Genomic DNA, 24,859 nt, shown 5'->3' with positions numbered 1-24,859 from the left:
ATAATCTTATAACGATCTGTTTTAACATTATTACTTTAAGTAATGTAATTCGACGAAGTATCGGTTCTAAAAGGTGATTCTCATAAATTTGGTAATAATCATGGTGATAGAATAAAATCGTCTGGAATGAGACAAAAATTTTTGACAAGAATTTTGGCGTCGCGATTTACATTCATTTCCATCTTATACGTTTCTTACTTTTCGCGCTTTCTCAATATTTCGTTCTCATCGTTCATTCCATTTCGAAATAATTCGCTTAGATATTCACGTCGCTTCAAAACTATTATCCAATAAATATTTCATATGAAATTCTCTTTAACAACGTTGTACTATAATATTTAAATGAATCATCTATCGAAATTATAATATTTAAGAAAGCGTCATAGGATCCATTTGTCAGCTGCAATTGTAATAGTTTACCAATATTCGATTAATATTTATGTTACAAATATTATCTACCGCGAAATGTGTATCAGAATCAGAAGTTACAAAATCGATGTTTCATTTTACATTAGCATAAGCAATAACTGATATATTTCAATTAATAATATGATCGATTTTCGTTCGCGATTCATCAAATTACTAATTCACGCATACCGCGAACCACCAAATTCAATTCTTCGCTTTCAGTTTATTCCGACAGTGTATGTACTCTAATTTTTCCATGAATTTAAATCTATTTTAATTTATTATTGTAAATCGTTCAAAACATTTGTCCGATATCGGTTTAGATTGCTAGACATTAATGGATCGCCGGAATATATTAGATACTCGATATCTTTCGATTTCAACTATCGTCCGGATAGATTTTTGGAAATTACCGAATTCGACCAGCTGTATACCTTAGCCCAGTGTTCCATGAATATTTATAAGTTCGTGCAAAGCATAAACACATGTTAATTAATTATACGTGGTCGGGTAGGCGATCTCGATGTTCCGCCGCGGTTGTATTAGCGAAACGGGGAGAAAACACATTATGTGGAAAGTTGGAAAATGTTCGCTTGGAAATTTCTGGCGAGCTTGTATTTGTCGCCGCGAGATTGAAGCGTTTCCGCGACGATTCTTCGGTGTACCGGCTATTTACGAGCGAACTTTCAAGTTCAGAAAAAGCGAAACAACCGTAGCGGACGATCGTACTTTCGGACAAAAAGCTTGCTGCCTCGTTGGAGTGTCGTTTTGATAGCGAAAAGGAATTTATAGGTCAGACGGGATTATTTCACGATAAATCGTTCCGCGATAACGCGATGAAAATATAATGTTTAGCGGTAACTTATTGTGCTATTGCGCTTTATGTGAGTAAGCTTTTCAGGATTGTTATCGCATTGCTATTGGCAAATTAAAAAGAATAAAGAATAATGGACTGATGTTTGAAGAATGAAAGACAAATTGCAACATAATTGAGAAGAGTTGCCTCTTTCTTCTTTTCTTTTTTCTGCCTGCGTGAAAAATCCCATCAATTTTAATAGATTAAAGTTTTGAAACTTATTTGCAAGTTATATTAAAAGTTATTTCGTTTACATACATAGATTATTGCGTATCAGTTATAATGAACAGGCAGCGTTCACGCCTGGCGTTAGCATAAAATATCTCTTTTCCCCCTTTCGACACCTTCCATTTGTTTTCTGAAATCTCCCATCATGTCTAGCCCTCGTATACATATATTGTTTTATGTGTTTTTCTTCCTCACCTTCTCCAGACGTATTCGCTCATTTATCAAGCGTCATTTATTATCGCTTAATTACTTTTCATCGACTCGATATAATTTCTCTGCGTTGACAATTTCTAAAATCTGACGTAGCGAGACAGAGAGATGCATACTTGATACGTGAAACATGACGAATGAAACGAGGACTGGCAGGAGTAAAACCGTAAAACAAACTCGAAGAAAAAGATAGTAAAAGAAAAAGCGAGTGTGAATATTTGAAGAGCGATGCGTACCAATTCGAAGGCGTGAGCGAGACTGGAAAAAAATGATACGACGGAAAAAATGCGCGTAGAGGAGATGAGGGGAAATGAGAGAATGCGTGGTTCGTGGGATACTTCCGGTACGATTTACAACCCCATTTCGCTCGCAGGAAGGCACTCGTTTCATTGAATTTGCAACGCGTTAACGCGCAGATAAAAATTGCAATGACTTTTAGAAGAATGCACTTCACGATCGATAAAACAATAATAGACGCATGATACGTTTCGTGTGTTTTGTATGATTTAAACAAACGAATTCCATATCCATTCGTCAATTACTATTTTAATCTTTAAGAAGAAAAATTTTTATTTCGTAAATTGAATCTTATTCTTAATTAAAAAGAAACATAGCTTCTTTTTATCTTAGTCTGTATCTGACACACTGTTTTACGATTTCCCTCCTTTTCTCTTTGACGGCGGGAATATGAAACGTAAAAAGATTAATTTGTACGTTATTATGTTATATTGTATCGTACCTTACAATTTTTGTACAATTTTTATTTAATTTCGACGATGAATTATTTCGTTTATATTTCTCGTTTTTCCTCCTCTAGAACAGTTTCCGTTATCATATTTTAATATTTTTAAATATTGTATTTCTGCTTTTGTAAATAACAGGGTTCACAATATAGGGCCGAATCAAATAACGATTTTTATCACTGTATTGATCAAATATAATGTAACGAAAGGAATTTTTCATCGTGAGAAAAATGGACACAGCGATACGAACCTATTAAAAACTGATTTCAGTCTGAAAAAACCCGCATTTTCATATGAATTCATGATAGACGACCCGCGCGGATAGAAATTTACCGAATGGCATAAATAAAAAATCCAATGATAAAAAGGTCACTGTTACCATCCATTTAGATTTAGATATTGAAACTAGAAAGGAAATGGTGGAATAAACCAATTTCTTCTTTAAAAAGGTTCGACCGACTTATTTTCGCAACGCTGTGATCTTGTTTATTTCTACGTCGTGCAAACATATGACTCACCAAACTAACGGGCTACTATGTAACCGATTCGTGCTGTTACGAAATCATTTGGCTCGTAATTTGTCACTAAGCTACATAAGTATGTACATCAATTAAATTGTTTTGCAATTTTCGATAAACTAGACCATGTTCAGGTAAAAACGTTGATCTAATAATAACTCCTGCGCAATATTAAAACATCTAGATACTTCACTCTACATTTAGAAATTAGTATTCCGTTGAAGATTGAATTCTTCTTCAATTACCGTTTGTAACACATTTTTAATATCCTTATTTCTATCGAAAAACGAAAATTTGTTCTACGATATGCAGATTAAATTACAATTGCTTGCGATCGATTACAATTTGAAAATCAATCACGTGCCGTAAGAAAATGGCTCTACAGAGAAAAGATTTAGGAAATGCCTTGAGAGTGCAACGTTCTTACAAGAAGTTTGTATCCTACATATTTTTATCTTGTATTCGCTCTTCCTTCGATCCTTCCCGCAGATATAAAAGTCTACAAGCTCCCTCTGCTGAGAATTCGCATATTGCTCCCGGCGGAGCCACAGTTTTATTTGCATAACCGAAAAATAATATCCGCGCAGAATGCATTGAATGATAATTTCGAAGATAGCGACGTTGCCTCCATTAATTCTCCGCGCAATATGAAACCCTGCAGCGCTAGCACTGCATAGATAATATTCAGAGAAGGAAAAAGATGGTAAAAGGTGGTTGGAAGTTCGAATAACGAGATAAGGATGTTCTAGTTCAAGATGTTTTATCATAAGAAACGGAAGAGTTTCATAAACAGGTCAGGAAGACACCTTCTACCAGTAGTGAAAAATCTAGGCTATGATATTTTCAATCTCTGCGTGTATTCTACACGTAATATCGTTCAAAATATTGACAAGAGATATCGACAAAGCTAAATGATTTGTCAAATCGATTATTCATGCGTCCATTTCCGTCGACTCTAAACATTTCTGACGAGCGGAATATTTAATAGACTTGGGAAATCAAATCCAATAACAATTGAATTCTGACATTTAGCGCAAAAAAATAGTTTACTTACGATGGATGGATATTGAAATTCTTGTAATCCCATTTAATAATTTTTCTAAACGCATAAAGGTATTTTTGGATCGCTGAAAATATAATATAATTCCAATTCAATTATTAGATAATAAATGTTGTAACTACAGTTTGCAAATATTTCCTAATGAGTACAGAGCACATACCTTCCGTACTCTAAATTGCCAACATCGTTACGATCTTATAACGATTTATATAAAATAACGTGGCCATCTTTGGCAAAACCAGTGGAACGAACGCGTAGTCGTCGATGTATCTTCGAAGACGCAGCCCTCGAAAAGCGACTATTCTCTGTTTGCCACATTCAAGGAGACTACAGAGTGCGGCCTAAAATTACCAACGGACTGAAAGATATTTATGGTCACCGGTACCTAAAATTATTGTGGCTTGGGAAATTCTAACCGATACTAGGTGCAACCAGTGCTGTGGCCTGCGATACACGCGGCCAGGTGTACGCACACAACCTGGCCTGTCTGTGTGTATAGTAGTTGGACACGCATTCGCGGACAGACCTGGCCTATGTGAACGTACGCGCATGTTACGTGTGTCGTGAACCGATTTGCTTAATCCATTCGCCAGTTCCGCGTGTAATGGACATTATACAGTCACGTGTGACTGATGAGCCAACATGGGGATCCGGAATCGTCGGGAATCAGAGAACTGGAGGAGTTTCAAAATTTCCGAATCCGCGCATTACATTCAACGCGTTCTGATGAACTTTGTCTATTGTTAGCATAAATCGGCCGGATTCCTTGCAGCCTTCACGGATGGGGATGACGAGGCAGAAATTACTTGACCGCGTGTTGGGCTTCTTCGGCTGTTGCTATTATTGCGCGATCATCGTCATAAATCATTGCATTCCAAGCGAAACACTTGCCTCCTAATGTACCATTCTCCTTTAATCTTTCCTTTCCTTTTCTCATTTTTGTTTCAAACGTATTCTATTTTTCTTCGTCTTTCTTTTCGAGAAGTAGATCGTTCGAAGATTAAAAATCATCGTAGAAAATATGTATGTGTTTCCCTTTTGCAATATCGAGCGTAGCGTATAATATTTCAATTCTGTCGTATGAGAGTGCTCGATTCGAGCGTGATTCTAATTTTCGATAACAGTACTATCCTGACTCGTTTCTATTCAATCGGTAATCGGTTATCTTTTCCCGAATTCTATCACGCGATTTATATAATGTTATTGTAGATTTATAACGTAACAGTTCACTTGGCACGAGTTAAAAGAAATTACGTACAATCAGTATTTAAATATGTCCATATAAATTCCATTTAATTATTCCTATTACATAAAAATATCAATTTGCATAACGAGGCAACTAACAACATTGATTCGAAGAACAGATCGCCAAATCTGTCGATTTTACTATTCATATGATCAAATTAGAGTAAATGCACAAGTGCACGAACGCACGAATTAGGTGTCGCCTCGTGCAATTATGCGAGAATGCAGCCGCACGTTGCTGCCTAATATACTTTGCAAGCGATGCGCACGGCAAACATAGAGAATTCACATTTCTGGTGGTTCTTTGACTGATTAGCGATGGAGCATTCAGAAACGAAGCTTACTGCTTCGATGATGGAATGCGATGTTTAATTACCTTACCACCTATCTACGTAAGCCGCGGATCTGCCTTTAACGCGTTGCGTGGATTAAATGACGCGTTCAATTTGGCGAGTGGGTGTGTGTTCTGCGATGAAGAACTTGTGATACTTTCATAGATGCTGGCAAAAGGCGTCGCTTCAGAAAATAAGTAACAAAGGAATATTTACCAAACGAAACGCGCTAGATTTTCTACGCGATATTTGGAACGTTCCGCGTTCTTCGTTATTAGCGAATTTGAACTTATCTACCGAATAACAGTGATTCACTATTTATAGAAGAATCAGAATTTATCTCATCGATTAGGGAAATGTTTTGATAGAACGTTGGAAATCCTGTTACGAAATTCGTATAGATGCGAGCGAGAAATCCGCATGAAAGCTGTTAAACACGGTTGAAATTACTCATTATTAATTCGATGAATATGCCACGGCAATTATTTAAATGACACCGCTCGGATAGTTGACTCGACAACGAGCGACACTGCCAACGTCGCCTGTCACTCAATTAGGTAAATTTCTGATACATTACTACAATTTGAAAAGTATTTAAGTCTCGTTTCCTGTCAACAGAAGCCACGATAATAGTCCATCTTATGTAATAGCTCTTAAATAATTATAGGTAAAAACGTAGGCATTGTAAAAAGAGACGCTGCTTCTGGATCTATTTGAAGTTCCGTAGCAAAAATTTCGTTCCCGAAATTTTTCCCCGAGGATTTTTTTTCCCCCGATTGATAAAACAAGAAGAATATGCTTGAATAAAGAATCATTTAAATATCTGAAACGTTCGGATCGTTTCATCAAGCGGCGAAGCGCGAGCAAGAATTTTCTATATGACAAACGTGACAAACGACCGCAATTCGAGCGGCCGGCAAACAAAATTATTCGATTTAAACAACCGATTCTCTGTCACGGAATCACACCGAAAATCGTTCCACGGAAGGGCAGAGTGAATTTTTTATTTTTTCAAATCCGTTTTGTTCAGCATCGCTGCTTCGCCATATCCTACGGGTGTAAAATTATATTTGCTCCCGGACCGGGCATCCGGCAAGCCTGGTAAAAATTTCAGTCTGACTACACCTATCGGCCGCCAAACGTGATAATGCTGTATTGAAATCGTGCGTGCACTTTGACAAGACCTGTATAATGACGTTACTAGCGATATCGATCGGATGCAAACTGTTAGAGTATCGCATAAGCAACTGAACGAGATTTTGTCACGGTTCGTGAGAAACAAACGTGCCTTGTCTCGCGTTGTATTATCGGTTTGTTCGAAAAGCTAATAGCAAAATTTCCTCAAAGGTAATGTACCTTCTTAGGATTTATATCTTTCGTGTTTCGTTTTATTTGTTTATTGTTATACCACTTTCAGTATTTCGATAAATGTGACCTACTTTTGCAGCAATCGTTACAATATTTCGTGCAGCAAGTTATATAAAATTCCGTGAAGAGTAATAATTACGAAGAATAGATTGATTCTTACGGAAGAATAATTTTCACGGGATCAAACCTTCTAACTGTCAACTTCTTAGAAGCTTCGAAAAATCTAATTTCACCTTTCGTCACGTGAGCAATGTGACACATTCGGTGAGAGTTACTAAAAAAATCAGTTTCACCCTACGAGTCTACCAACGAGACGAAACACGTTGCTCATCCAGTGTTGGCAACTTCAACATTCCCCGCTGATGCCTCGAGCGTGAGGAAAAAAATAAAGCAAAAGGAGGATGAAAAAGAAACTACAGAGAAAAGACGAAGATGAGCAAGCAAAGAAGAAACGAGCACGACGCGGCGTCTAACAGCTTCCCAGAGACATTTAAAAGCAAGAGCGAGGCAGCATCTGCAATTCTCACGTGTCGGGAAAGTTGTCAGCCAACCAGTTGCGCACATTCTCACTGCACTTCATCCAGGCCTGCTACGGCTGCTGGGTCAAGGTAAAACTTTACGAAAGGAAACTTAGAGGCGCCTTTGAAAAGGGGTAGGGTAAGTTTGTCAGGGAAGTTGCGCAGAAATGTTCGCAGCTTTTCTTAAGATCCCCGCGGAGAATAAGCGGAAATCTTTTCTTCTTTGGCTAAACGCGAAATTTCTCTCGGTTATTTTCTGGATACAATGAAATCCACTTTTCGGATGACCGTTTTATACTCGCCACTGTTTGCCTCTTGAATTGTTAAAATTTACAATTTATGGGGTCCAGGACATCTCTGATCGTTATTTTTTTAAATGATTCTTTCCGATCTGTTCCTTTCCTAAGCGATGGACGAAGTTCGTAATGAAATTTAAAAAAGTCTGCAAAGTAAGGTATCTCGTCTTGCGTACTTCGTCCACTTTCTATCGAAATTAATTTAATAATCTCCTTATTTTAAAATAAAAAATTACTTTCGCTGTTCGCGTTATTTTAAACTAACAATTATCTGCCCTTCTATCGAGCATTGTGCAATATTTCATCTTGAAAAAATAAAGGTGGAAAAAGGTGGTACTAAATGATATAGAGTTAATATTTTAATACCGAAATTTAAACAGTTCCTCGCACCCGGCATGGGACCAGCGATACCGGTAAAGAGCAGTGCAATTTATGAAATTATTTGTCGTGCCGTACGCGAAACCTATACCGTTATTAAAACTGGAAAACAGCAATTTTCTGCTGGTAACATTTTAAGGGATTTTTACGCGTGAAGGGTAAAAAAAATGTCGGTGGTATTAAACTGACGATCAATGGCAACATAAACCTGCCTTATACTGTTAATTTGCGCTGCCGGTGAACCTTGTATTTTAACCCTCTGCACGAACAGCCTGTCGCGTACTGAAAATAAATCATCGTTCTCTAAATAGATATAATTCATCGGCCCAATCGCCCCTATCCTTATTTACTATGATTTATTAATAGCTCAATTTGCCCAATCTTTCATATATGCGATGATATATCTTGAGTGATTTCTAATCAAAACTATCGATGTGATTGGTAAGATTTTACAAGTCATAGACAGCATAAATAATTACAAATTTGTTAGAAATATTTATCGCTGAAGAAATAATGCACTGATTGCACATTGCAGAAGAAAGTTACAATTTTTGGAAGGTGTCTGAGCAACTCTATGCATTTCTACAGTCATGTGAATATTTAATCGGCCGATAAACCATACGAATTAATTATCATTCGTCTTTCTACTCTTGCTTGCTTTTCGATGAACTGCAGGACAAATTCATGATAACATCAATACGTACATTTATGATTACGTTTGCCTATTTATCTGGACAACCAGTCCTGTTTCGATCACAGGAAGCGAATATTGTATACGCCGGGAGATTTCATAACGTAATGATTGTCACTTTTCCTAGATTTTTAGACAATTATCGCGGTATCCAAACGCACGATGGGACTGGAGGAGCGAAAATAATTAAATTCGCGCAACACTTGAAACCGTAAAAAGCATACAAATTAGTCCCGACAAACTGTCTCGCTTGAGTTGCAAAACAACGAAAACGTTCGTACAACTTCCAACTGCGACGGGTAAACTCTTAATGAGTAAAATATCGTCGTACAAGGATAGAAAACTCTAGTGTTGTCCACGTTTTTAACGAGTTACGTTATGCGTTAGGTGAGAACCGGATAATTTGAAATGGCTATGAGTTTCGACTTCGACTCTGATCGTCATACGTTTTATAATGAAACGAAACGAAAAATAAAACGACGAATAAAATCATTCACGAATAGAAAAGTCATTAAACCCATCTAGCCTTAGAGGTGCGATCGATCACAAATTTCAGATCGCTTGGACCAAAAGTTAGCCGAAAGTATTAGCGATAGTCAACGAATAGGGAAAAGGCAGTTCCAGTGGCTGCGATATAAAAGCGGAGCAACAATATCGATACAAACGAACGATAAATTCGAGCAATCGAGTCGGCTCAGTATCAACAAGTCACGAACACACGCGGGCGTTTACAAAAGAAAAAATTAAACGAACGAATTATAAAAATTTACGAGTCCACAGGAACGGTCAATCAACGTTCGTTCTTTCCGCGGAAACGCGGCTACCCTCTCGCAAAATGACACACGACGTATTTGTTTTTTCAACGGCGGTGTGGCAATGTTCCCGAGCTGAATAATGGCCAGGGAAAATTCATTGAAGACGAACCGGTGCAATTAGTTTTTCCGCACGCAGAAGAATGCGGCGGTTACCAATCCGTCGTCGGAGAATTTAATTTTGTTACGCATAGAAAGGAATGCTGTCCACCCCCTTTTCCACCGCCGATGCTAGCCATCCTCGTAGATACGGCGAGCAGGGCTCACAGAGAAAAACCAAACGCGACTGTCATTTAAAAATAGAATCTGAAAATTAAATGGGCCGTCGATCGATCGAATCTTCCTTCCTACATATTTCCCTACCGATCCGGCTTCTATCTCAGGCCATATTTTTACAGAGAATTTTTCCTGCCAACGTTGTACCGCGTATCAGCGAATGTTTTCCAAGTTGGAACTTGCAGCGCAAAATATCAAAATATTCCTGTAAAAATGGTAACAACGGACTGGTATCGAAGGTGAAACGATTGTTCGAAACGCGAGCTGTACATAGTGGTTTTCCTGAGGAATATCGGTCACCCCCGTTCGATCGACGATTAAATTGATATTTTCGATTTTATTTGCGTTTCGTTTGTGATAATAGCGATTTGTATAGATAAGGTGTATATACTCCTCTGGCGGGGTTATTTCACGATCAAACAACGAAGCTGCTACAAAGAAGCAATCGAAAAGCTCGTGGAAATATCGATAATCCTGTAAATATAACATGGCGATATCTAATACGGTAAAAACGCAACAACTTCTCCGCTCGATTCAATAAAAGAACGAACGAAGATCGAGCGGTTACTGTACACGACAGCCTGCAGTGATTTTCATAGAATAAAAATAACAGTGGGACGGCTAAACCTGCAATCTGTTCGCCAGAGGGCAAAGGGCCTAAAACTTTATCCTCCAATAATTTCCCCTACCTTCGAACGATCTTTCATGTGAAAACCCCCTTTCCACTCCCTTTCCTTCGACGATCGTGGTACATGGTCCTTCGGGTCTCCCTGCCTACTCAGCTACGCTGCGGTCAGTTTCAGTCGAAAAGAAGTTGTCCCTCGAAAGAGTCCCGTAGAAAGGAACTCCATTTTCTCCCGGTACGAAGGAAACGAGTGCGAGGAACCTCATGGAACGGCACAGGCCAGGACTCGAGCACCAACGGACGCTATTCAGCCGTAACAAAAGGCAATCACCATAGAAGTGGTGGAACTGGAAGCAGCAGCCGTCATAAGTTATCGGAATCGCGTCGATATTTCGCCGAGAATTTCGAAGGGAACGAGTTGCCGCAGGATGGCCGACCTTCCTGTCCGTATGCTCTCTCTCTCTCTCTCTCTCTCTCTCTCTCTCTTTCTCTCTACCTATCTATCTATCTATTTCTTTCTTTCTCCTTTTTTCTCGTTCCTCTTTCTCTCTCCTTCTAAACGCGACCTTAAGGATCCTCGTTCATGAAAGTGATTTCTCGGGTGTCACCGACCCATTCAACCTGGTCGAGGCGTTTTCGATAACTGATACACTTCTGAGCACTTTTTAACGAGACCTTCTCGGGCTCTGAGAGTTGTTCGAGAGCAGTTTCACTTCGAACGGGCGAACTTGCGCTCGCCGTTTCAGCCGTGCACGTGTTTCTTCATATTCTTCATTCGTTAACGCTTTAGTCATTAGCGGCGGGTGCAAAGAATCGGCTGATTACGAGTGGGAAATAGTTTTCCAGCGTTCCTCGAAATTGAATTCCGAATCAGTAAGTAATTTCCGAGTTCTTGGGCCGTGGTTCTGTTTTTAATGAACTTTGTTAGGACGGGTAAATATCTTTTTCAGTATATCGTTGCAGGAAAGAGAAGAGAAATGCAGCGAGAACAGGAAGAATTACGGAAGTTTTCTCGGTGCTCATTGATTAAAGAGTCGAAGAGCCAGGAGAAAAGAAGTCTGAGATGAGACTGCGTTTCTGACTTCCCTTTTTTATTAAATATTTAAGCTTCGCTTTTTTCGAATCGTTTCGTACGTTCTTCGTGAATTTCGACTAGAACCTCTGAGTAATTAAACTGTCCCTTTCCTTGCCCTTTCCCTTCCTTCAAAGACATTAATAACAAGCAGCAAACAGTACGAATTTTTCAATTAAAACGAACTTTCTTCGTTATTAAATTATTGTTCTATTATGCAATTAAATCCTATCCTTTACCAATGTCTCGAATGGAGTAATTCAAGTAGAAATGGATGCCTCTGTCAAATACTTAAATTAGATAGCCAAAAGTCTACGAAAAGGTAAGACGTGCCACCGATATTTCGTTATAAATTCTCTCTCGATAAACGTTACAAACTTCATCAGAGAAAAAATTAATTAATTGTACGCTCTCGAATCTGTCTGGCCTCTTCTGCCTGAGCCAGCCGACTCGAGTTACTCGTTTAAATTCCAAAGAAGCTAGACACGGTGTGTCGCAACAGCGTACCCTGTGCTTGCTAATAGCGTGCCTCTTTCGGCGTTCAATCTTCAAAGTCCTCCGTTCGATTTCTTAAAGCACTCGAGAACGCTCGATAAAGCACTGGCTGTGTCACGCTATTCCTCCACTAATCGACTATTGCGAATAATAAACGGCATCTTTGACGATCTCACTGAGAGCGTGGCTTAAATCAACATCATCAGACGCGAGTAGATCGGATGTAATTGCTCCGGCTACGATTTAATGGTCCACTCGATACTTCCACCCTATAATCGGTCCATCGTACGACCTGGCTGTCTCGATAAAAAGTCACCTTCTTCCCTCCCTCTCCTTCTTTCCAGCCTCCTACACAACTAGATCGTTACAACTTCCAGCTGACTTTTCGCTTTTTAACCCAAGGATACGCGACGCGACGACCAAATCACTTTGGAAGGAGGACTGGCTCATGAAAATTGAGAATACAATTTGTAAGGCGCTCGACGATGAATATTAAGTCGATCCGATACAAGTTGATCCTCTCTTGCCTAGTTCGATGCATTAGAATAATCACGGGTTTTCTCGGGGCAGACATCAGATTACGATCGTTTCCACGGCGACGTTCTTCACGGTCATAGAGAGACGATTCCGCCGATTGAATCGGGAATTACACGTCGCCCAATATAGTTATACGAGGTTTATTAACGTTTATCGGTTACGCGGGCATCGTTGTCGCGCGATCGACGCGAATAATCGCTAATATGCGTATTCAGCCGTGTTGCAATCCATGGCCGAGAGATAAAGTCGAAATTGTTTCGACCGATTAGAGCGAAGATTAGGCTAACGGGGTTTCCACTGTGGCAGATTTAGTTACGTTTACGTTATAAAATGGCACAATTGGAATTTACGTTCGTTACATTTCAAATTAGAAAATTTTGGTACGTTTGAATAATTCAAATCTATTCTTTCAAGAAATTCCATGGCTACGGCAACACGTTTTCATCCTATATACGTATTTATGGTTTTCACGTTGAGAGGAATGTCCAAGGAAATACATAATCATAATACGATTCAAACTTGAAATTACCTGGAAATTCGTTGCGAATTTAGGACAACTAGAACAGATAACTGAAAATTGGGTCCGACAGGAATTCCAAGGCAACATTATGGAATGGAATAGCAACTTTTTAGCGCGATAATGACTTTCCGGTAAATTAGAATCGATAAGCCACATCGGTATACCATTTCTAGATCCCGCTAACGATCTTTTTGCAGGCGTCGGCGTTGAACGGAGGCAAACATACGCGACAAAAACCCGATGGAGGTCACCTAGTCAAACGTCCCTTTTTATCCTCTGGCTTGTACAAAAATCTCCCCATTCGTTTCGCGGCCGGACAATGATTCCGTGCGATTATTAATGCGAAAAGTTTTACGCCCGGCAAGGAAATGCGGCAAAAATTTCGTCAATCTCTCGCCGCGTAATTGTTTTAAACGTCCCGCTTTTGTTCAGATTTTTCAGTTAACGACCAACGGCCCGTGTTTGCTTTAAAAAATATACCGGTGAAAATTCTTACCGGCACCTGTCTGTCCTGTAAATTGGGTTATACAAATATTTCCAAAAGCTCGGTAATCCCTAGACGCGAAACTATTTTTTGCTTCCATCTTTCTTTTTCGTGATTTTTTTCCTAATTCTTTTATCCGCTCACCTGAGAGTATTTTCAGTTACGCGATATTTTGTTCGAACATTTTTGTTCGAAGATACCTTTGCCGATTTTAACAATTTTGAAATCGAGAGTTAATCTATATTCCTATCGATTAATTTTCAACCTGTTAATTGAAACGAGTTCACGCGATAATTTATTCAGCAATCTACTATCCTTTTACGCTTTGTCCAATTGTATTAAAATTTTTACTAAAATCCAGGACCAACGTGAAGTCAATATCATATCTTCATGGAACTTTTAAATAATTAAGGGATGACTCGGCCAACAGGTTGAAGAAACATGAATAAATTTACCTGAATTTCTAGCCGAATAAATTTGAAGTACAGAATTGAGCTGACAAAAGGAACAACGACTAGGGACAAAACGAAACAAGCGCGAAGCTGGCTGGCACGAATTCATAAAGATAGCATCCAGCACGGATGGACTTTATTAGCTTCTTTATGACGCACTTTGTGGCAATGAGCCGATCGTAAAAGCGTGCATTAGCACGAAGCTAAAGGTCTCGTGATTTATAATCTGCCTTTGCTTGATATCCGAGCGTAAGCGGACCGTATAGTGTCAATTATATTTTGGTAGTATATCGTGGCAAACTTACGGGTTGCAAAAGTTGGACGTGGCAGCCGCACTTGCCGATTTCTGAAACAGGAGAAGGAATTAATATCATTATCTCCACGAAACGATTTATTACAAATGAATCGTTCTACGTTAATTTGTCATAATACAATTTAAGCACCTTCTTTTATTCATTTAACGCTATATTATAATATAACAATTTTCTTCTATTATTATCTTCCTAAAATAATATTTTAGATTATACTTTTAGGATCACTACTTTACCGATCACTAACCGAGCTACATAGAAACACACAGAATCAAACGTCCATCGAGGTTAATCATTTTGCTTCTGAAAACTTAAACCAATTGTGTATTTTGGTAAATAGTAATAGCATATAACAATAAATAACAATAGATAAAAATAGAGATGACAGGAATTTTTGCTCCTAAGCGACTTCATTACTAACCAAAAGCAATTTAGAAAATAATACATATAAATATTAATAATTTTATTTAATTTTGGCATAGCTTAATCCTCCGCAGTGACGAACGTACGAGAAGCATATTTGCGTAAACGTTCTCCTACAATTTTCTCGCGCACCCCGATGCCATATCGTCGTTGTATAACCACATAGAACTCAAGTGCAACGGTACCAGGCAACGCGTAAACTTTCTACTTTACACTGTCCCCTTATTTTCTTCTGGAAAGCCCATACACCGTTCTACGATCCGATACACTTCGTATATCGATACTTTTACGCGTGTCTATATACCCTAACTTTTCTACGTCCATGACTTTTCGTCAATGGTTATAAATCGTCGGTAAATTGCTGCGGCTGAAATACGACGCACTTCCTTCGATGTCGAAACACGAAGCATTCGACCCATTGGCCTTTCACGATGCGATCGGAAGCGGCAAGATGACGCGAGGCCTTGTCTATGAATTTTAGACGCGCGGGTAAAAGCTTTCCTACGATGGCCAAGTGAATTTAAGAAAATAAATAAATTGCAACGTAGAGAAATAAACTTTCTATATTTCAAATGCTTCTGCTGTAAATTGAAATTGTTTAACCACCGAAGCAGCGTATGATAAGATTAACGTAAACGGCAGCATTGTTTCTTTCGAACGTTTAAAAATCCCGTTGCTTTATTCTCTGGAAAAATTCCTGCCGTACATTCCATCTGTCGAATAAATCACCGAAAGTGTGAAAGGCATGTAGAATCGTTGGCGGTATGATCCGTGAAAGGATGGCCAGTTATATAACTGTAAACACGAAAGAATGGCTGACAGTCAAACGTCGAACATGAAGTTTAGTTGAAAAAGCGGAGAAGGGTGATGGTTGCGCGCGGTTAAGATAGCCTCCATTGTCCCGACGGATTTTTTTTCCATGGGTCCGTCACTTGCATTTCAGTTACACGCACGCACATGCACGCACACGTACGCGCGCGCGCACACACACACACACACACACACACACAGCCGCAAGATTTCAACAGAACTGCAGGACAGAGCAATTCAATAGAGGGAAATCAATTTCGTGCCTAGCAATTTGCTTTTCACCGCAGCGATCACGTCGGGATAATACCGGCGATTCGGTGATTGTTTTGCGATAAGACAAACAACGCGCCAAACGACACCGAAAACCCTCACCTGCCTTCTTTTCAATATTTTATAACATCATCTCTCTGCTTTGTTCCGTTCGTTTGCGCGAACAAGCAATTTCGCATATCGTTTCAATTATTCCACCGTTTCCTTGTCATTCTACTCTCCCTCTCTCTCTCACTCTCTCTCTCTTGCCTACACGTACGAAATTCGTGATTAACAATTGGAAACGCCCGTAAAACCTCGATATTTCGGTGTTTCGCTTTTTATTTGATATTCGGTACTCGTTCTTATTTTATTAGTTCGAATGTCCGAGCAGGACAATCTTGTAACGCAAAAGCAGGCAACGCAAATTCGATATTTAAGGACGGAGAATTTTGAGCAAAACTTGTCATAAAATTTGGTCGTTTTCTGGAAAGCTCGTCGACCTTAAGATCACGAGACTGAAAACTACACTTCATCGCGGAGCAGCCGATTTTGTCAGAGCTGGAGCGCATTCGCATGCTGGATGCCTAGCGATAAATCCTGTCTTATCCAAAATGAAAAGTTTCCACTGGTAAATCTCGTTTCGAAAACTGGCGCATTTTTTCCCCGCGGAAATCTACTTCAGGCTCTCGAGTGAACGAGGGTCAAAGTGCACCGACAACGGTGCCGGTGTAAGTACAAATATCTTCGAGGACGAAGATCGTGGAATATCTGGTAGAAATCCGAGCAGAATCCAAAACGTATATATACCTCAACAATTTAAAAAATAAAACGGATATTTCTTTCTTCTTTTATCCTACAATGAAATGGGGAAAAGTAAAGGAAAGGAGGATTTTAGACGGTCGTTTATCGCGAATGATTGAGTTTCAAGTGATCGATACACGCGAATGGGCCGACCGCTTGAATTGGATCACGTTACGTTGTATCGCGTTGCATTCTACTCTCGCTCATCTAATATATCTAATAAGAACTTTAGTTTGCTTTCGAAGATACTTTCCATCTTCGTAATACTTTCATTCTTGCAGAAGTAAAATGATAGAAATTCTTCGATTAATTAATCAACGCAGCCCAGGTTTGGAGAAATGGTAGGAGCATAGACGAGGAAACGTGGTGCAATAGCACGATAGTGCATTATCGTGTAGCAAGTCGTGCTTTTGTCCGTCGAGAGATTTGGTTACAAGTACAATCGATCAGAGAGAGAGTCTATCTAATTGCTGTATGTCTCGTAACGCAGTGTTAATGACGTAGCACAATGATATTCGATTCAGGATGCGCGGCTATGAATCGCAACGGGTGATGTTGCTTGTTCACAGGAATCTATCAGCCTGGTCTGACGTTCTACGTAAACGGTATATTATAGCAGGGAGCATCGCGGGAATAACAATAGCCCCTCTTCCCTCGAAATGTTCCCGTGGAAAATTATTCTAACGCGGTTACACGCCAGACCGTGACAATATTCCGCACGATAAATTTCACAGCTTCGAGATGGAGTGCCTCTCTCTAGTTGGCTAACGATTCGCCAAACTTGCAATTAACGGTATTTACTGTCGAGTACTGACGAGTTTTGTCGAGACCAGGGAGAAAAAGCAACTTTCGATGAACAGATTGGACATTTTGCAAAGTAACAGTTGTAGCAAATTGGCAGAAAAGTAAAGTCTGATATAATACACTCTACGTTGCAAAGGACTTAAGATATTCGTCCCTGAACGCTGGTATTAAGTTGATTGAACATCTTTCGAGTAGTCAACTCGAAAGTCACGAACGTTTTCTTTGCGTTAGCCAGTTCCCAGGGCGAATCTGTTTTCTCCGAATAAGACAATTTTTCCCCAGAGATCGAGCACACGGAGCGTACAGATAATGGTGGCTGAGTCGAGGACGCTTCAATTACATCGAATGGTAGTTAAATTCCGTCGGATCAACAGACTTGGAGGCTGGCAGAGCGCCATAGAAAGTTAATTCGTCCCGGCGCCGAATTAATTCCTGCGTATAAATATATGGCGCGACTCTAGGAATCCGTGGTCAGGCAGATTTTCCATTTTCAACGCGTCCTGTCCCGTTTCCTTCTCTCTCCTTTCTTTCGTTTCATTATGTAATCATTCTATTATACCCTCGTCGATGCCAAGCCCAAATTACTAAATTTTCAGAAAATCTTGCAAGTCTTAAACAAGAGCAAAAGTTTCGTAATCAAAGACTATCTCGAGGAGCTCTCTCCAAATTACCGGAACAACTTCTCGCAAACTTTACGTATAAGATTTACATCGTTTATCGTTACGTATTTTGATAATAAATCGCATTAAACAAGTTCGTTTCATTAAGTCGAATGGAAATCGCGTACAACCTCGTTTCCATTTTTCTTTCGGGAAGATCTGTTGACGTAGAAAGGAAAAAATAAAGGGAGCAGAGGTCGAAGGAAGACGAGGAAGCCGAACACGATATATCGTGCAAGATGAGCCGATGAGAGAGAATTTATACTTAACCAATGCTCGTCTACTCTATCAAGTCTTTAATCACCCATCATGTAACGTTGTGCCATCTAAACCGTAACTCCAGACGTGCTAACAATTACGGAGTCTACTAACTGCTAACGAATCTGTCTGCCCATACGTGTGCGTTCCGTGAACACAGGACCTTCTAGACCACCAGGATTTTACCTTGGAGCTTGTTAAACAAATACCTTGCGCAGAACAATCGCAACAAAATTCTACTCGGATTACGTGTATCTAATTTCCTTTGTTCCGTCTCAGTTCCCTTGTCCAATACCTTCCCATAAATCAAATTATGATGATCATTATCTTGTTCTTCGTTCGGCTTGGTTAGTCAAGTAATTATAAACAATATCCATTGTTGCTACGCACGTTTATTCAGAAATTTCATTAAACCTACATGAAATACGATCTAGCGATGGAAAGAATATTAAACAAATCCTTGAAATTCCTTTTCATAGTCACGATGATGAAACAAGCATAATTGTAACGTAAAATCAGTGAAGAAATCGCAAATTAAATGTTAAGGCAAAGTTGATCCTTCATGGATTGAAACTACTCGAACTTCAACCAAATAACATTTTAGAGATATTAGTAATTTTTCGATAAAAATATGACCAACAGTAAGGGTGAAGTTATTCTTTCGTTATGCTTTTAGATCCATGTCGATACGACTTTCGATTCTCGAGATATCGTCGACCAAAGTGCACCGTAATTTTTAAGACTTTACTCTTCTATCCTCGTGGCATATACTCGAGCGCGTCTCCTCTGATCTATCCCACGCTTGTCACATGTGCAATGGTCAGTGACAAATGTTAAGTCAGCGTTTTTTTCCTGCTACCACTACTACGCGATGTACGCATTTCCAGGAGACAATGTAAGTCACGACACTCCGTGACTTCGTTCACTACTTCGCGCGTACATTGGAACGTTGTGCTTGCAAGTTTTATGTCCTGAGAACTAATTGAGATATTGACTTGAATGAAATTGCGTTATCAGAGGTATACTTTTTACTATTCCGAGGAGACTATTGCAACAAGTTTTGAATCGTATAATTTTTGCTCTTCTTAATTTTAATTGTTAACTTTGATACGTTTAAAGATCACTCTTATTCTATCACATTATTATTCTCGCATTGAAACAATGTCCGAATCAAGAAGTTTCGTAATTAGTGATTTTCTCGAGAATCTCTTTTGAAATATCTGTATCTTTGTCAAATAAACGAACGTATAACAAACGTATTAAGAAGCTTGACCTGTTTCTGATCGTCCTCGTCACAAATGTTTCCGCGTAAGTACACTCGTTCGATACGAAACCTATTTAACGAGAAAACTTCGATAGATACTTTCGGTACGCAAGGTAACAAATAACAACGATCTCGATAGCCAACGAAGCAACGTTGATGAAACACCAAGATAATTCTCGGAAAGAGTGCTTTAACCCAGGCGAGCGGACGAGTAAGAAGGAGAACCGCAAAAGAAACCCTCGAACGCAGACGTTCCCCTCGATCACCTGCCACGGGCACTCGACATCAAAGAAATCAACCTTCGTATAAGCGTGCCAGCCGGGGCGCTGTGCAAAAGCCAGGTAGCTCGGCAACAACAGCCAGAAACAGGCAGATCAAGAGAGAGAATCAGGCCATGGAAATCGGGGAAAAAGAAGAATGCATCTGTGTGCGAGGTGCTCGCACAACGGCTAATTACGGATCACCCGCGGCGCGAGGCCGTGTATAAATTCTAACGTGAGCGTGGCAAGGACGAGGATGACGCCTCTCACGGTGGTAAAACCGCGTATTAAAATTCCGGACGCCTGCTGAAATACTGATCTGCGTCGAGGGTGCTACCACAAAGGTACATGTTAGATAGGTGGGGGGAGAGGTGCAGAGTGGGAGGGTGTTGGCTCGGTAGGAAGCGAAAAAGAGAGGAGAGGGGCACAAGGCGAGGTAAGAGGGGTTTTGCAGAAAGAGGGTGCTGAAGGTGGTGAGATGCACCGCTGGTACTGCCAGCCTGTACCCCGAGGGATTAATCACGGGGCATTATGGCGGTGTTGGCTCAAAAGCGACCAAGGAACGAGCAGGGCTGAATCATAACTCAACCTCCTCGATCTCCGACCATATCTGCTAGGACTCGCATTAATAAGGGCATAAACGCTGTATAATTTCAAAGTAGGTACTGTCGGCAGTCAAAGAGCCACCCTTCTCTTCGCTCATTTCTACTCTCTTCTTCCCATTGCCCTCCACCTTCCATCTAAACCAAAAGCTGTACCGCACCAGCTTCTCAACAAACGAGAATTCTCAACATCCGCCACTTCTTCACCGAGCAACATCGAAACTATGACGCTCAAGGTTATGAGGTGTATTGCGGAATCGCCTTAAGCTCTGTCTCCCCGTAGTTTTCCGAGAGGAACCTCTGCTATTGCCTCGACGCACGAATTACGAAATATTTCGAAAACGTGAACGTTAAACCGCGAATATCACTTTCCACTCTGCCAACGAATCCAATGAATTTTTCCGGATATTCTCTGACTTTTTTACAGCAACTTCTTATCTTGCTTAACGATAGGGCGATTGGTTTATCGCGATGACTAATTTTAAAGATTCGGTGTACTGCTTAGCTCTGTAACCGAACGAAAAAATATTGATTTCCAGCGAAAAAGATTGTCGCAGCTTTTCAATTTTGGCAATCTTCTTCCGATTGTCTAAATGAAAATTTAATATCGATAAAAACAATAAAAGATAGCGAGCAGCGATGAGCTAGAATGTTGCCGAGTCGAATTTCGTATTATGCTCGGTATTATTGTTGGCTTAGTATTGTAATCCACGTTAACTTAACCATATTAAATTAGTTTCGAATTAATTTAAAGTGAAATTTATGCATCCCCTATTTTCTAGCGTGGCGAAAGCCTTGCCGCTTGCTCGTCTACACGCCTGTTGCTGCTTCCATCGCGCAACGTTTGCTCCCAAATAATTGATACACGCGCACGGTCTAATATAAAATTATAATTGAATTTTCAGCTTTGTCTGAATTAATTAACAGCAAAAACTTCGGTTTTATGACCAAGTTAAACATTCATCGACTGATAACCGTGGACACTGCCAGGCAACCGCCACCCATCGCTCGCTAATTAAGCGCAAAGTTGAAACTCTAACCTATAGTACACCGTAATCAGATTATGAATTTGGTCTTGAATGCAACGTTACATGGCTGCTGCGAGGAAATTGATAAGACAATGCTTTGTCCACCGTACCGATTTCGGTATCGTATTATCTGTAAATAGGCGAAAAATTGATTCAATAAATAATCTTGTTATCCGCTTACAAAGTCGTAATTAGATAAATACGGTTCATCAAGCCGATCTTTCACGAAACTCAATCGCCGTCGTCGTTCCTCGCGGCAAACGGCCGATTCATCGAGGCACAGCGTCGTTTCGCTACGAAAGCCCAGAGGAAACGTACAAAGTTTTGACAAATAGAGTCAATTTCGCCTGATAACGTAGAAACGTAATGAATTGTCGTGACGAGACATCGCGGAGGAAGTCGAATGCACCTTAAATTTGACGAGATCAAGGACAGGCCATGGATCTGGAACCGGGTGTATGCAACAAACAAAGTTGAACAATAATTCAATCTTGCCAATCTCTGTTTGAATCCCTTCGTTTCTCGTCGTTCTCTCTTATTATTTCGACTAGCGACTCCTTTCAACCTGGAAACTGCACTTACGATACGTGAGTGTTCGAGTCAGCGAAACGCCGCTATATACACCTATAACGGAAACTACTGGAATTCTGGCGCAAATACACAATAGGAAAGCTCATATTGCATACAAGCTCGTGCATAAGGCACAAGGCATCGGCGGAGAGAGAGAGAGAGAGAGAGTTTGGTAATTTAAGTGAAATCCAGAATCTCATTTCATCGACCTCTCTAATATCGCAAAAAGCAATTGACACTACTGCAAGCGCTGTGCGCTCTCCACGATTCTCGATAAAATTTCATTTCGCCGATCTTGCGATTGACATTCTTCAACGAACGGCACCATTTTTTAATAACGCGATACCGGCTGACAGTCGCGACTGTAATTTTAGTTATATCGAAAGGTGGCTTTTCAAAAGAGGCAGATAAAGTTCTCAAAGGGACAGAAAAATATTTTCTGTAAAGATAGGTGAATCGATTGCGTAAACTGATTTAGCAGTGGTTCACGGTGGTGATTCGATTCGTTATCAATCCTTTGATACGAGAAGTAAAGAAAATTGATACTTTAGTTGGAATTTGCGAAATTGAAATGTCTGCTTGTTTGTAAGAATTATGAATGTTTAATTTTTATCTAAATTCTTAGAAATTGCATGCAGGCACGTTCGATATCGGAAAGTGAATAACGAATACCATTTTTCCACCGAAAAAATTTTCGATATAATCGATCAGCCGACTGTGGAATCGTTGAACTCTTATCGACGGTTACCCAGAAGTCGTTACAGCTCGCAAACGCGTGTATTAATTTCTGCGAACCAGCATGAAAATTTCAATGATAGTACCTGCATTCTGCCAAAATGGCCATTAGCGATCCATCGGGCGTATCAGCATATGTAATTGCTAATTAAAATGAGCCACAAAGAGAATTTCATACATAGCCAACCACGCGATACCGTATCGGATAGCCTTGTCGTTACATTTCCAAAACCACTCTAATCTAGCTTTCAAACTGATTTAGCGAATCCAAAAAAATGTTCCCAGCAAACATAAAAAAAAAAAAGAAGAACGAATCCAAAGGATCAAAACGAAACAGAATTTCAACGAAAATTCCTTATGACCATGGTGTTCCGTATCAGAGCGCTCATTAACGCACTTACTGTTCCGCGTAGCTGTAACAAGGGTGGTCGATCGAAGCTGCTAGGCGGAAGGGAAATCAGGTTTCGGGTATCACAGATCGGCCGATCGTCGTGTAAAGACTTGTAAACCAGCCGTGGCACAAGCTTAGTATCCGTGTGTGCAAATAGCTACAGATAAACGCCAACACGAGCATACATCTCTCGGTAAGGGAAACTACGAAGAAGAACAAGAGAGAGAGAGAGAGAGAGAGAGAGAGAGTGAGAGAGAGAGAGAGAGAGTGAGAGAGAGAGAGAGAGATGAGTAGGAAGGCGAATGGAAGAAAAGGTATCTAAAGGGTAAAGGGACGCTTGCGCGTACAAGCCTTAGGCTTAATCGAGGCTCAGATGCAGGGGGTTTCTTCTTATCGGGCGAGAAATATATTGGGTTCCGGTTCGCGTTACGTACGATCTGAAACCTCATATAGTAGGCGTGTTCGCGTAATTAAGCCGCAAGAGATTTGCATACGATCCGACAGATACACCGCCGTACAAACCGGCGCCGCGAAGAAGAAACCCTCCGCGGATGAGCCAGTTTTACTGCTTCAACCAGACGGCTGTTAAACACTTTTTTGCCAACCGTCCATTCCGTAAAAATTCTTCGGTTTTAATGCAGTTTCGTCTGCCCTCGCTCGTAATTAACGTGGAAACGTCGCCTGGGACAATATGAAGCGTTTAATTGCACAATTATAATTCTAAGGAGCTTCGAGGACAGTTGCACCGGTGCCGCGCTCTCTAAAGTAAAAAATAATCCCTATTGTCCAGAATAATTAGTATTTTCCATTTCCCTACTACGTTTGCGCGCCACTGTGCGTGACTGCGAGTGTCTTCGATGTTACTCTGAAAGTTTATTATCTCAAAAATGCTACTCTCTGCTATATATTGTTTATTCTTATCTTGTTTTTAACGAGATAATCCCAACGTTGTATACAGAAATTTTTATTTTAAGCGATGGCTGTCCGTTCCAACTATTTCACCGTGATATTCGTCGACGTGTGCTAACAAGGAATATTCGACGATCGATAAAGAAAGTCCCTAAAGAGATTGAAAGTATTGTAATATTATGAAAACGTGATCCCGAATACACGAGTAAACGACGTGGATCATTTTGGACGCCACGTTTCCATACATACGGTGGTTCCATTAAATCAAATATAAGCTGAAATCAACCACGTTACCACGTTAATTGGGCTGCAATTTGGGATGGGTCCCCGAGCGCGAATGATTAGGATGATTCACGAAACAGGCTCTATCCCCTGACTCTGTGACAGGGTCTGAATCGATTTGGGTCTAAATAAAATTTAGCAGAAAAGCTACGACATCTGCCGCGTCCATTAGATCATGATATCAGGTAATCATTAGCGGACCAACGTGTAGAATATACTACCTCGTTAGTGCGATCCAGTGTACATACATACGTATGTGCACACAGCCAGTGCATATACATGACCAGAGCCATTTACAAACGCAGTCGTCGCACTGCACCATTCCTCCGAGCGATAAACTTTCTTAATTTATACTTGTCGATACCGTTGACCGGTT

General features: G+C 40.2%; 1 protein-coding gene across 6 annotated transcripts in view; it reads right to left on the bottom strand.

Moving 5' to 3' along the window:
• LOC122574640 overlaps positions 1 to 24,859 on the bottom strand; it is a 248,895-nt gene that overhangs the window by 151,884 nt on the left and 72,152 nt on the right. For 5 of the 6 annotated variants that reach the window (XM_043742428.1, XM_043742423.1, XM_043742424.1 and 2 more), the window contains one exon: positions 14,430 to 14,470. The gene's annotated coding sequence lies outside the window, so the exon portion shown is untranslated. Of the gene's footprint in view, positions 1 to 4,017; positions 4,091 to 4,183; positions 4,263 to 14,429; positions 14,471 to 24,859 lie in introns of those variants that run through there. The other variant, XM_043742427.1, reaches the window with a different exon arrangement.

This window comes from Bombus pyrosoma, linkage group LG14, assembly GCF_014825855.1.
Source record: "Bombus pyrosoma isolate SC7728 linkage group LG14, ASM1482585v1, whole genome shotgun sequence".
NCBI lineage: Eukaryota > Metazoa > Arthropoda > Insecta > Hymenoptera > Apidae > Bombus > Bombus pyrosoma.
The sequence above is the reverse complement of the archived record's forward strand: the minus strand, read 5'-3'. Positions and strand labels throughout refer to the sequence as shown.